This window comes from Salvelinus fontinalis, chromosome 18 (genome assembly GCF_029448725.1).
Source record: "Salvelinus fontinalis isolate EN_2023a chromosome 18, ASM2944872v1, whole genome shotgun sequence".
Classification (NCBI taxonomy): domain Eukaryota; kingdom Metazoa; phylum Chordata; class Actinopteri; order Salmoniformes; family Salmonidae; genus Salvelinus; species Salvelinus fontinalis.
Window position 1 is genome coordinate 39065370 of NC_074682.1, and position 13567 is coordinate 39078936.

Consider the following 13567-nt stretch of genomic DNA (forward strand, 5'->3'; position numbering starts at 1 on the left):
TATTGCACTTTTACTTTCTTCTCCAACACTTTGTTTTTGCATTATTTAAACCAAATTGAACATGTTTCATTATTTATTTGAGGCTAAATTGATTTTATTGATGTATTATATTAAGTTAAAATAAGTGTTCATTGTCATTATTACTGTCACGTTCTGACCTTTATTTCCTTTGTTGTGTCTTTATTTAGTATGGTCAGGGCGTGAGTTGGGGTGGGCAGTCTATGTTTGTATTTCTGTGTTTTCCTATTTCTGTGTTTGGCCTGATATGGTTCTCAATCAGAGGCAGGTGTTTTGTGTTGTCTCTGATTGGGAACCACATTTAGGTAGCCTGTTTTGTGTTGGGGTTTTGGTGGGTGGTTGTTTTCAGTCTTCGTGTGTCTGCACCAGATAGAACTGTTTCGGTTTCGTTTATGTTCACCTTTATTATTTTGTATTTCTTAGTGTTCAGTCTATGTTTGATAATACATGTGATGGACACTTACCACGCTGCGCATTGGTCCTCTGATCCTTCTAACTTCTCCTCCTCAGACGAGGAGGAGGACGAATGCCGTTACAATTACAAATAAATGTAAAGAAATCGTCCGATTAATCGGTATCGGCTTTTTTTGGTCCTCCAATAATCGGCATCGGCATCGGCGGCGAAAAATCATAATTGGTTATAATCGGTCGACCTTTAGTCACTACAGTCCCTGGTTCAAATCCAGGCTGTATCACATCCGGCCGTGATTGGGAGTCCCATAGGGAGGTGCACAATTGGCACGGGGTAGGCCGTCATTGTAAATAAGAATTTGTTCTTAACTGACTTGCCTCGTTAAATTATAATTATCCTTCAACAAGCTGTTTTCACCAGTGTGGTAAGGTACTTAAAGTTGAAGTCGGAAGTTTACACACACTTGGGTTGGAGTCATTAAAACTTGTTTTTCAACCACTCTACAAATTTCTTGTTAATTAACTATAGTTTTGGCAAGTCGGTTAGGACATCTACTTTATGCATGACACAAGTAATTTTTCAAACAATTGTTCACAGACAGATTATTTCACTTATAATTCACTGTATCACAATTCCAGTGGGTTAGAAGTTTACATACGCTAAGTTGACTGTGCCTTTAAACAGCTTGTAAAATTCTAGAAAATTATGTCATGGCTTTAGAAGCTTCGGATAGGCTAATTGACGCCATTTGAGTTAATTGGAGGTGAACCTGTGGATGTATTTCAAGGTCTACCTTCAAACTCAGTGCCTCTTTGCTTGACATCATGGAAAAATCAAAAGAAATCATCAAAAAGAAATAGACCACAAGTCTGGTTCATCCTTTGGGAGCAATTTCAAAATGCTTGAATGTACCACGTTCATCTGTACAAACAATAGAATGCAAGTATAAACAACATGGGACCACGCAGCCCTCATACCACTCAGGAAGGAGATGTGTTCTTTCTCCTAGAGATGAACGTACTTTGGTGCGAAAAGTGCAAATCAATCCCAGAACAACAGCAAAGGACTTGTGAAGATGCTGGAGGAAACAGGTACAAAAGTATCTATATCCACATTAAAACAAGTCCTATATCGACATAACCTGAAAGGCCACTCAGCAGGGAAGAAGCCACTGCTCCAAAACCGCCATAAAAAAAGCCAGACTACGGTTTGCAACTGCACATGGGGACAAAGATCGTACTTTTTGGAGAATTGTCCTCTTGTCTGATGAAACAAAAATAGAGGGGGAGGCTTGCAAGCCGAAGAACACCATCATACCGTGAAGTACGGGGAGGGGGGGGGGGGGGCAGCATCATGTTGTGGGGGTGCTTTGAGGCAGAAGGGACTAGGGGCACTTCACAAAATAGATGGCGTCATGGGGAAGGACAATTATGTGGATATATTGAAGCAACATCTCAAGACATCAGTCAGGAAGTTAAAGCTTGGTTGCAAATGGGTCTTCCAAATGAACAATGACCCCAAGCAAACTTCCAAAGTTGTGGCAAAATGGCTTAAGGACAACAAAGTTAAGGTATTGGAGTTGCCATCACAAAGCCCTGACCTCAATCCTATAGAAAATATGTGGGCAGAACTGAAAAAGCGTGTGAGAGCAAGGAGGCCTACAAACCTGACTCAGTTACACCAGCTTTGTCAGAATGGGCCAAAATTCACCCAACTTATTGTGTGAAGCTTGTGGAAGTCTACCTGAAGCGTTTGACCCAAGTTAAAATATTTAAAGGAAATGCTACCAAATACTAATTGAGTGTATGTAAACTTCTGACCCACTGTGAATGACATTTCACATTCTTAAAATAAGCTGGTGATCCTAACTGACCTAAGACAGGGACTTTTTACTTGGATTAAATGCCATGAATTTTGAAAAACTTTTAAATGTTTTTTATTTTATTTTTTATTTCACCAGGTAGGCTAGTTGAGAACAAGTTCTCATTTACAACTGAGACCTGGCCAAGATAAAGCAATGCAGTGCGACACAAACAACAGCACAGTGTTCCACATGGAATAAACAAACATACAGTCAATAATACATTAGAAAAAGTCTATATACAGTGTGTGCAAATGAGGTAGGATAAGGGAGGTAAGGCAATAAATAGGCCATAGTGGCGAAATAATTACAATATAGCAAATGTATTTGGCTGAGGTGTATGTAAACTTCCGACTTCAAGTATGACAATTGGGTACTTTTTCCAGCACGGGTTTTCGCCCACAGCACTGCCGCTGACTGGATGTTTTTTGTTTGTCGCACCATTCTTGGTAAACCCTAGACACTGTCAGGCATGAAAAGCCTAGGAGGCCGGCTGTTTCTGAGATACTGGAACCGGCGCGCCTGGCACCAACGATCATATCATGCTCAAAGTCACTTAGGTCACTCATTTTGCCCAGTCTAACGTTCGATTGAACAGTAACTGAATGCCTCGATGCCTGTCCACCTGCTAAGCATAGCAAGCCACTTGACTTTCTGTCTCTAGGTGTTAACAATTTTCGTAAACAGGATGGTGTACCTAATAAACCTGCCGCAGAGTATATTTCAAGTGTCCAAATGTATACTGTAAATAGACTGCTCTGTAATAAGAGACAGAACTGTGTCATAGTGTACATCTGCTCTGGTTCTCCAGTGACCTTTGAACTGCACATGGTGCTGCCTGTGCCTCCAGGGCCCAATAGGTAACAAATCCCCACTGGGCCCCCTGTTGGGCTTCTAGATTCCAGAGGGGAAATGTCCCCTGCACTACTCACTAGGCCTGCAGTGCTCTGACAACTTCAAAGGAGATGGAGTGGCTCATCCATATATAAGACACCACATGAGGGAGAAAAATATCCCAGCTGTAATTCAGATGTAATTCAGATATGTAATGAATGTATATCCTCCCTGTGATTATGTATCTATTTGAGCCTTTGTAGAACACTTTCAGCGTGTCACTATCATCATCCTATTCATAAGGCATTGGGGCCCAAAGTGCTGTTTGGAGAGAAACACTGAATCCAAGTATAATTGAGATATAGCCTCCAGTAGGTCTATGCAGGTAGGGAGCTTCCCAATGTGAACATGAGAAATAGGACACATCAAGCCCTATGGCATCAGTATGCACTCTCATGAATAGCAGACAGTCAATGACCCAGAAATTGTGTGTGTGTGTGTGTGTGTGTGTGTGTGTGTGTGTGTGTGTGTGTGTGTGTGTGTGTGTGTGTGTGTGTGTGTGTGTGTGTGTGTGTGTGTGTGTGTGTGTGTGTGTGTGTGTGTGTGTAAACAAAAGAGGGTCTTGAGACACGCTTCTGTATGGCATCTCTGTGGCAGCTGCTTCAAAGCAGGTCACTGCAAGTGGTGGCTCATCCCGCCTTGAACAGGAATGGAATGGCCAAGTATGTAGATTTGCATAAGAATAGAACTAAATCACTAAAGAAATGAGAATACATCAAACAAAACACAGTCTATTGTGTGTGATATGCTCTCTTCCATATTATTGTGTAAATTGTCTATGATCTACGATGCAGTTTAGTAATCATGCATCTACATCTTGATTTAGCCTACATCGGTGAGAAAATATAAAAATGTATCAAAAACCAACCAAGTATTTCAAATTAACAGGCTTACTAGGCAATGCATTTGGATATCATTATTTCTGCATAGTTTATTCAACGTCAAATGAAAGTGCAGAACAAATAAAGACATGTAGGCTGCTACTGTATGTAGCAAGCACAGTGCATGCATGTACTTTTGTTGTGCTCTGGGAACCGCTCAAGAGGACCAATTGATTGGAGGTTGCACGCAGTAGGCGGACCCTGGACACACTCGACATCCCACTTTTAAGAGATCAGGAGAATTTTACTCGTGAACACATGACATTTACACAGCATTTGAGAAGGAGCGAACAGGGATCACGATATATATATACTTTTTTGCCATTTAACAGGTAACAGAAAGAAGAGAAGCCACTAGATGAAGGAAAAACAGTAAAGAAGCGGAGCAAGATCCGTGTGGAGATATCAGGAGTTCACAGTGGCACTCTAGTCCTCTCTGGTAAGATTATTATTCACCGTCAATTTTCAGTGGAATGAATGTCTTTTCATATTCATAGTCGGCTATTCGTCACCCTCGTCATTCCCTGTGTGGTCTACTGAATATAAAATAAATATAGCTATCAAACAGTCACAACTATTCATATTATGAACCTGTTATAGAATAGGATTGGCACCTAGAGCCAAATGGTCGCTCCAATTAAAAATAATACTGTGAAACATTTTTTGAAATGTAAGACATATCTTCTCGAATTACTTTTGCCTAAAGAGTGCTGTTACATTCTTGTTACATTGTTACATTATTGTGGTCTTATATTACTGAAGTAACAGTTCTCAGACAGTGCGCGTGGATCTTGCTATTTCGCCAGGTGATACTGTAACATGCGCAGCCACGCTGGATGATAATGCCTTCGTCATCTACAATTTCAAATCCTAGATCAGAAAAAGATCGTTCATACTGTAATGAAACAGGCAGGGAGCAGGTCTCGAACCCTCGACCTAGCCCGAAGTCCAGCGCGCTGTCGACTGTGCCGCAAAAGCATGCTCGTGCGGCAGAGTCGATTTCCCCGCTTATAAACCCAGGGTCGTTACACTACTTTATTCGCCATTAGTTTGTTATGCAAATGTCTGTATTCAGCATGTGGCATATTTGCCACATTTCTTCGACACTTCAATAGATGCTGTGGCATTTTTAATAGGCTATCCGTATCCCCCTTCTCGTTTACTTCTTAAACCTGGCATATACTATAGCTTGTTATTGGCAGATATACCGCTATTATCATATAGGCTAGTTCAAGAAAGTTTTATTTTGCCCTTTGCAAATCAGGCCCCTGTAATTGACATAGCCTACAACAATAGCCTACAACAGAAGCCTATAGTGCATTTAGGAACACGTTTTTATATGGTGTGTTGAGTTGTATTATCCATTGTACACCCCCCACCCTGTAACTCTGGGTCACTATGCATTAGACAGATAACAAGCATTTCTAGAGACACCTGGGTTGCTGAGAAGCTCCAGAGGGCGGAGCCCCTTCTGAGGGCTATTTGTAGGGAGGGCAGCAGGTGAGACTACTGTGTTTGCTGGAGCTGACAGGAGGGAGCAGGCATGAGTTACTGTTCTGTCAGCTTGTCAAGACTGTACTGTTTCTATATTTGAAAAAGCTGGCTCATCAGTGAGTCATGCTCTGTCTCACTCTCTCCACCTCCACCCTCTCCCCCTCCAGCCCCCTCCAGCCCCCACCCCCACTCCAGAGCACTGGCTTACTGCTGAGCAAACTGGATGCTCCAGCCAGAGCTCTGTGCTTTGAACTACAGAGTCACACAAGTGTGTGTGTGTGTGTGTGTGTGTGTGTGTGTGTGTGTGTGTGTGTGTGTGTGTGTGTGTGTGTGTGTGTGTGTGTGTGTGTGTGTGTGTGTGTGTGTGTGTGTGTGTGTGTGTGTGTGCAGTCCTGGAGAATGGTAGAGTGGTGTGTGTGTGTGTGTGTGTGTGTGTGTGTGTGTGTGTGTGTGTGTGTGTGTGTGTGTGTGTGTGTGTGTGTGTGTTTATGTAGCATCGTTTTTGATTGAGCACAACTTAGTAGCATATCATATTCATTTTTTTGGTGTGTAGGCTTATTGGATCAGTGGTTTGATTTTCATCTTTTGAGAGTGACATGTTTGACTGTGAACATTACTTTTTGTAATTTTGTAACTGTTAGGGTGGCAGGTAGCCTAGCGGTTAGAGCTTTGGGCCAGTAACCGAAAGGTAGCTGGTTCGAATACCTGAGCTTATAATGTGAAATCTGTCAGTGCCCTTGAGCAAGGCACTCAAGGCCCCCCCTACAAAACCCTAATTTGCACCCCCCTCAGAGATTGAGAGTGTCATCCTTTACCCATTTTGTGAGTCGTTATCCATGTGACATAATTAAACTCAGCTGACAAGTGTTTTTCTGTTTTTCTCTCTATTCCCTTGTTTGATACACATTTGCAGTATGACTTGAATCACAAACCAAGTATTGTAACAATTACCTAGTAGTGAGTGGCTGAGTGCCTTAGTATAATAATTGTCTCACAGATGGTTTTCCATGCTGTCTCTGAATCTCAACCTTAAGTGCATTTGGTTTGTGCTGTTCATGTAATGGAATCCCACATTATAGCTCCTTGTATCATCTTCACTATGGTGGCGTGAGAGTTAATGCCCTGCTAAGTAGGTAGAGGGGTTCACTCTATCCCTATCTTATTGTATCAAAGTCTTTTCTACCTTTGTAATGTATCCCCCTCCTGCCTGCATGTATTGCTCTACCTCTGCAGGAATAACAAGTCAACATGAAATGAATTACATTTGACATTTCTGAACTCATGCAATGCAAGAAGACTGAACTCCCCTACAGAGACTTGAGGCCCAGAGATGTAGACTGTGGGAAGATGTAAGCCACTGTCTTGTCAAGTGTTTTGATGCTGTGATTTGCTTTTTCTCGCTGAAGTAATGAAATGATGGGCACATCAACTTCAACAACAAATTTGTTTTATACTCTCAACCCCCCTCACCGTAATATGATGGTTACCTGCAGCCAGGTCAGAAATGTGTGGTAGAAACGACATTGGAGAGCTTTACAATTGGTGTGGTTATTACATATGTTATAACATGATAATACATTTTGTTTCTCCACATAGTTAAATCCAGCCACTGCTTACTGTGGGCTCCTGTTCAATTCAACTCAGGGGCTTTCAAAGTGTACCAGAATGATAAGGAACATCTCAGGATTCTAACCTATTAAACCTACAAGTATGTTTGATCAGACATAGTCAAGGTTCATTAGAGAAATCCTCAGCTATGAAAACCAAACTATTTTATAAGTTCTGTTTGTACATTGAAGTACTTTGTAAATCCCTAGTCTGAGAGGGAAAACTACCTGTAATCTTTTTAATTGTCTGAGCTACCAAGACTAGGGAGGTAGTAAAATAAAATATTTTGGGCTGACCAGTCTGACCAGTTCTGACCAGCTTTTCTCTGGAAATGTGCATGGCATCAGTCCGGGTTTGTAAGAGCATCCACTCAAAGATCTTTGGCCTTATTTGAACAGTTTTAAAAGAGTGTTTGAGACTCTTACTTTCACAAAGTCTTAGAATACCCAGAACACACACTTTTAGATTTGCTAAAGAGAAAATGATGAAAACCTCAAATGAAATGTTTAGTGTCTAATTTGGTTGTGGGAATGCCTCCTGGTCCACCACACAATTCCACAACGTCTATTTCATAAAGCTGTTTCATAACCACAGTCTAATAGACCAGGCTAAATCTTGTCTGAGTTTTGGAAATTGAGGCCACTAGATCAGTAAAGCTCATGTGTTTGTATCAATTTATGTCACTCATCTGTTCAATTCGACATCTGAGGAAGTGTGTAAGAGTGCATTGATGGAGGACATCCAGAGTTACGCTCTTTCACTCAGCAGTGATCAGGGTGTCTATTAGGCACAGGATGCAGGGCTAGAATTAGAATTTGGCCAGACTCAGAGACATGCCCTTACCCCTCTGCTATGTCAATGGCCTCATTGTGACATCAGGGAGGAGAGGTACTAATCTATTTGTTTCAGCTAAGCTAACAAAAGTTTGGCGTTAGTCCGTGCTTACTGGGGTGTAACTTACAGTGTCACCTACAATGGAGTTTTATGAATGCCCATCCATGTGGCAGTCCTACCATTTGTTAACAGGCAGTTGCAATGGCTTTTTTAATCCTGATTCCTGTGACAAATCAATTTGGCTATTTAAGCTCTAAATATCAGCTACCCAAGTTTATCAGGAGTTATCCTGAGCCTGTTTGCAATGAGAACAGCGGGAAATGCACAAGTATTCTTTTTCCCCCGCTATGATCAGCTCAACAAAAATTGACTGATAGAAACTTGAAACAACTAATCAGGACAATTTAGCACACGGGGTGAAACTCCTGGACAACAGTTGTGAGTAGCCTGATTGTCCATTCCATACTGTCTATTTTACTTTGACCTGTCCTGTTTTTAGGATAGGGTGTTTGTTAACGTCAGCACATTTTTTATATGATTGGGCGCCATTTAGGTTAGGCTATTTGATCTGAGAAATGTGCCTGTTGTAAAAAAGTGTCTGTCTCATTACATGTAAAAAGTGTCTGACTCATTATCTCCAGGAAAAACCGCATACTCTTTCTACCATAGGCTATATCTGCTACAAAGCCTAGAGATTAAGAGCATGGGGCCAGTAACTGAAAGATTGCTGGTTTGAATTCCTGAGCTGACTATGTGAAAAATCTGTTGATGTTCCCTTGAGCAAGGCACTTAACCCTAATTGCTCCTGTAAGTCACTCTGGATAAGAGTGTCTGCTAAATGACTAAAATGTAAATTTATGTTACATGATTTTGTGATGGAACGTTGGTGGAGCACCACAGTGATGCGTCTCTCCAACAGCACCCTGGAGAGGCGTGCTGGGAATGGACAAGCAAAATATTTTGCTCCCCTGCCTTTGAAAAAGTGGCCACTTCTTATCACAGGGCGAAATCAACTCTCACCTAAAAAGCCCATATGCCACTCATTGAGATAAATTGTAATTGTTTTTGGGCAGAATTACGTGAGGGTTATACACACTGTATATACACACCATATACACATTCACTCACACACACTACATTGGCACTCCCACACAAAACCCACACACATTCACATACACTACATACGCACACAACACACACATGCATACTGACACAACACAAACACACATGCATACAGATTACACACACACACACTTATACACTCATCATTTTACTCTTAGTACTATCTATCTTGATGCCTAGTCACTTTACCCTGCTTTCATGTTCATACTGTATCTACCGCAAATACCTTGTACCTCTGCACATTGATCTGGTACTATACTCAGCAAAAAAAGAAACGTCCTCTCACTGTCAACTGCGTTTACTTTCAGCAAACTTAACATGTGTAAATATATGTATGAACATAACAAGATTCAGCAACTGAGACATAAAATGAACAAGTTCCACAGACATGCGACTAACAGAAATGGAATAATGTGTCCCTGAACAAAGGGGGGGTCAAAATCAAAAACAACAGTCAGTATCTGGTGTGGCCACCAGCTGCATTAAGTACTGCAGTGCATCTCCTACTCATGGACTGCACCAGATTTGCCAGTTCTTGCTGTGAGATGTTACCCTACTCTTCCACCAAGGCACCTGCAAGTTCCCGGACATTTCATGGGGGAATGGCCCTAGCCATCACCCTCCGAAATCACACACAGAACGAGCAGAATGGCTGGTGACATGTTCATGCTGGAGGGTCATGTCAGGATGAGCCTGCAGGTAGGGTACCACATGAGGGAGGAGGATGTCTTCCCTGTAACGCACAGCGTTGAGATTGCCTGCAATGACAAGAAGCTCAGTCCGATGATGCTGTGATACACCGCCCCAGACCATGACGGACCCTCCACCTCCAAATCGATCCCGCTCCAGAGTACAGGCCTCGGTGTAACGCTCATTCCTTCGGTGATAAACGCGAATCCGCCATCACCCCTGGTGAGACAAAACCACGACTCATCAGTGAAGAGCACTTTTTGCTAGTCCTGTCTGGTCCTGCGACGGTGGGTTTTTGCCCATAGGCGACGTTGTTGCCGGTGATGTCTGGTGAGGACCTGCCTTACAACAGGCCTACAAGCCCTCAGTCCAGCCTCTCTCAGCCTATTGCGGACAGTCTGAGCACTGATGGATGGATTGTGCGTTCCTGGTGTAACTTGGGCAGTTGTTGTTGCCATCCTGTCCCTGTCCCGCAGGTGTTATGTTTGGATGTACCTATCCTGTGTAGGTGTTGTTACACGTGGTCTGCCACTGCGAGGATGATCAGCTGTCCGTCCTGTCTCCCTGTAGCGCTGTCTTAGGCGTCTTACAGTACGGACATGGCAATTTATTGCCCTGGCCACATCTGCAGTCCTCATGCCTCCTTGCAGCATGCCTAAGGCACGCTCACGCAGATGAGCAGGGACCTTGAGTCAGTAGAAATGCCTCTTTAGTGTCCTAAGTTTTCATAACTGTGACCTTAATTGCCTACCGTCTGTGTGTCTTAACGACCGTTCCACAGGTGCACGTTCATTAATTGTTTATGGTTCATTGAAGAAGCATGGGAAACAGTGTTTAAACCCTTTACAATGAAGATCTGTGAAGTTATTTGGATTTTTACGAATTATCTTTGAAAGACAGGGTCCTGAAAAAGGGGCGTTTCTTTTTTTTTGCTGAGTTTAGCTCCATTCTTGTGTATTTATTTTATTTCTCTACTGTTACTTTTTATTTTGTATTATATTTTTAAAGCTTTTCACATGTGAGTTCCAAATATCTCTAACGGCCGCTCCAATGTGAGTTTTTTTAATGCGTGTTACGCAACAGGGCAGTTAACCCACGCTGCTGTCACGTTCCTGACCTTATTTCCTTTGTTTAGTCTTGTTTAGTTCGTCAGGACGTGAGCTGGGTGGGCATTCTATGATATGTGTTTCTATGTTGGGTTGTCAACTAGCCTGATATGGTTCTCAATCAGGGGCAGGTGTTTTACGTTTCCTCTGATTGAGAACCATATTAAGGTAGGCTGTTCTCACTGTTTGTTTGTGGGTGATTGTTCCTGTGTCAGTGTTTGTGCCACACGGGACTGTTTCGTTCGTTCGTTCGTTCGTTCGTGTGTACGTTCCTGTTCTTGTTTTATGTTCTCAAGTACAGGTCTGTTCACGTCGTTTTGTTATTTTGTATTTTGTTAAGTGTTCTTCGTGTTCGTCTTTAAATAAATCATTATGTATTCAACCCACGCTGCATATTGGTCCGATCCATGCTCATCCTCAGATGAGGAGGAGGACGAGCGTTACAGCTGCCCTCAAACTAAGACACGCTGCCAGGTAAATATCTATAGGCTATGTTTCAACTTGTACATTTCAAATTATTTTCGAACAAGTTTTATTTTCTGACAACAGTTTGGATTGAGGAGTGTTGCGCCTCCTCATTAATTCACATAAGAAGTAGTCCATTTCAATATTGCGGACAATTGATGTTTGAGATCTTTACTGAGCTGGGCAAACTTCTCTCTTCATCGAGAGCCCAAGCACTTCCCTAATGTTTCCCCACATCAAGTATGAAGACATTGCGCATCTCCAGTCAGAACAGACCTTGCACAAACTTTTGCGCCCTGGCACATTTTCTGGCTGGTGGCCGTATTGCCTTCATTGTTGTTTTCCTTACAAATAATAACTTTGGACATGTGTGCATTTCTATCAAAGTAAGTACCTTATTTTCTGTATATCGTGTTGTTGTTTCTACTGTAGCATGCCATGTGTATGTATGTTATATTCACGTTTTCAAGTTCTGGTGACAAGTCATGCTGTCACGTTCTGACCTTAGTTCCTTTTTTATGTCTTTATTTTAGTTTGGTCAGGGCGTGAGTTGGGGTGGGCATTCTATGTTGTTTTTCTATGTTTTGTTCTAGTCGTTATATTTCTATGTGTTTGGCCTAGTATGGTTCTCAATCAGAGGCAGGTGTCGATCGTTGTCTCTGATTGAGAATCATACATAGGTAGCCTGTTTTCTACTATGGGTTGTGGGTAGTTATTTTCTGTTTAGTGTTTTTGTTTGCACCTTACAGAACTGTTTGTTTGTCAGTTTGTTGTTTTTGTTCAGTATTCATTCTTTATTAAATTATTATGAATACGTACCACGCTGCACTTTGGTCCTCTTCTCCGTCCACCAATGACAAGCGTTGCAGAACTACCCACCAACGAAGGACCAAGCAGCGTGGTAAACAGGAGCAGAGGATTATGGACTCATGGACATGGGAGAAGATACTAGACGGTAAGGGACCCTGGGCACAGGCTGGGGAATATCGCCGCCCCAAGGAAGAACTGGAGGCAGCAAAAGCTGAACGGCGGCGATATGAGGAGGTAGCACGGCAGCGCGACAGGCATGAGAGGCAGCCCCAATTTATTTTTTGGGGGTGGGGGGGGGGGGGGGGGGGGCACACGGGGAGTGTGGCAGAGTCAGGTTGGAGACCTGAGCCCACTCCTCGTGCTTATCGTAAGCAGCGCGTTACTGGTCAGGCATCGTGTTATGCGGTTAAGCGCACGGTGTTGCCAGTACCCGTTCATAGCCCGGAGCCCTATAAGCCAGCCCCCCGCAAGTGCCATGCAAAAGTGGGCATCCAGCCAGGGCGTGTTGTGCCGGCTCAGCGTGTCTGGTCTCCGATACGCCATTTCGGTCCAGGGTATCCTGCGCCGGCTCTGCGTGCTGTGTCTCCGGGGCGCTGGGAGGGTGCAGTGTGTCCTATGCCTGCGCTCCGCTCGTGCCGGGCGAATGTGTGCATTGAGCCTATGGGAGAGGTGCGAGTGTTATGCACCAGAAATCCAGTGTTCACCCACAGCCCGGTTCAACCTGTGCCTGCACTCTGGAGGGTCTGGGCTAGAGTAGTCATCCAGCCTGGGGGAGTGGTGCCAAGGCTGCGCACCAGAGCTCCAGTGCTCCCCACAGCCCGGTCCTTCCGGGGGCCTCCTCCAAGCACCAAGCCTCCTGTAGGTCTCCCCAGCCTGGTGGGTCCTGTGGCAGCCCCACGCACCAGGCTGTCTCTCCGTCTCCTCCCTCCAGGTTCTCTCTCCAAGCCAGCTTGCCAGTCCAGAGCTGCCAGAGCCGCTTGCCAGTCCGGAGCTGCCAGAGCCGCCTGCCAGTCCGGAGCTGCCAGAGGCGCCCTTCAGTCCAGAGGCGCCCCTCAGTCCAGTGGTGCCCTCTACTAGGGTCTCCAATCCGGAGTTGGTGGCGAGGGTCGCTACTCCTAAGGTGTCACATAAGTGGGCCGAGACTATGGTGGGGTTCACGTCCCGCTCCAGAGCCGCCACCGCGGTAAATGCCCACCCAGACCCTCCCCTATAGGTTCAGGTTTTGCGGCCAGGGTCCGCACCTTTGGGGGGGGGGGGGGGGGTACTGTCACGTTCTGACCTTAGTTCCTTTTTTATGTCTTTATTTTAGTTTGGTCAGGGCGTGAGTTGGGGTGGGCTTTCTATGTTGTTTTTCTATGTTTTGTTCTAGTCA

The 13567-nt window shown here is 43.9% G+C and overlaps 1 protein-coding gene across 3 annotated transcripts in view; it reads left to right on the forward strand.

Annotated features, from left to right (window-relative positions):
- Nucleotides 1-4253: 4253 nt before the first annotated feature.
- The window catches only part of LOC129815479 (sodium-coupled neutral amino acid transporter 3-like), a 94260-nt gene continuing 84946 nt past the window's right edge, over nt 4254-13567 (forward strand). For 2 of the 3 annotated variants that reach the window (XM_055869348.1, XM_055869350.1), the window contains exon 1: nt 4254-4505. The gene's annotated coding sequence lies outside the window, so the exon portion shown is untranslated. The remainder of the gene's footprint in view (nt 4506-13567) is intronic. The other variant, XM_055869349.1, reaches the window with a different exon arrangement.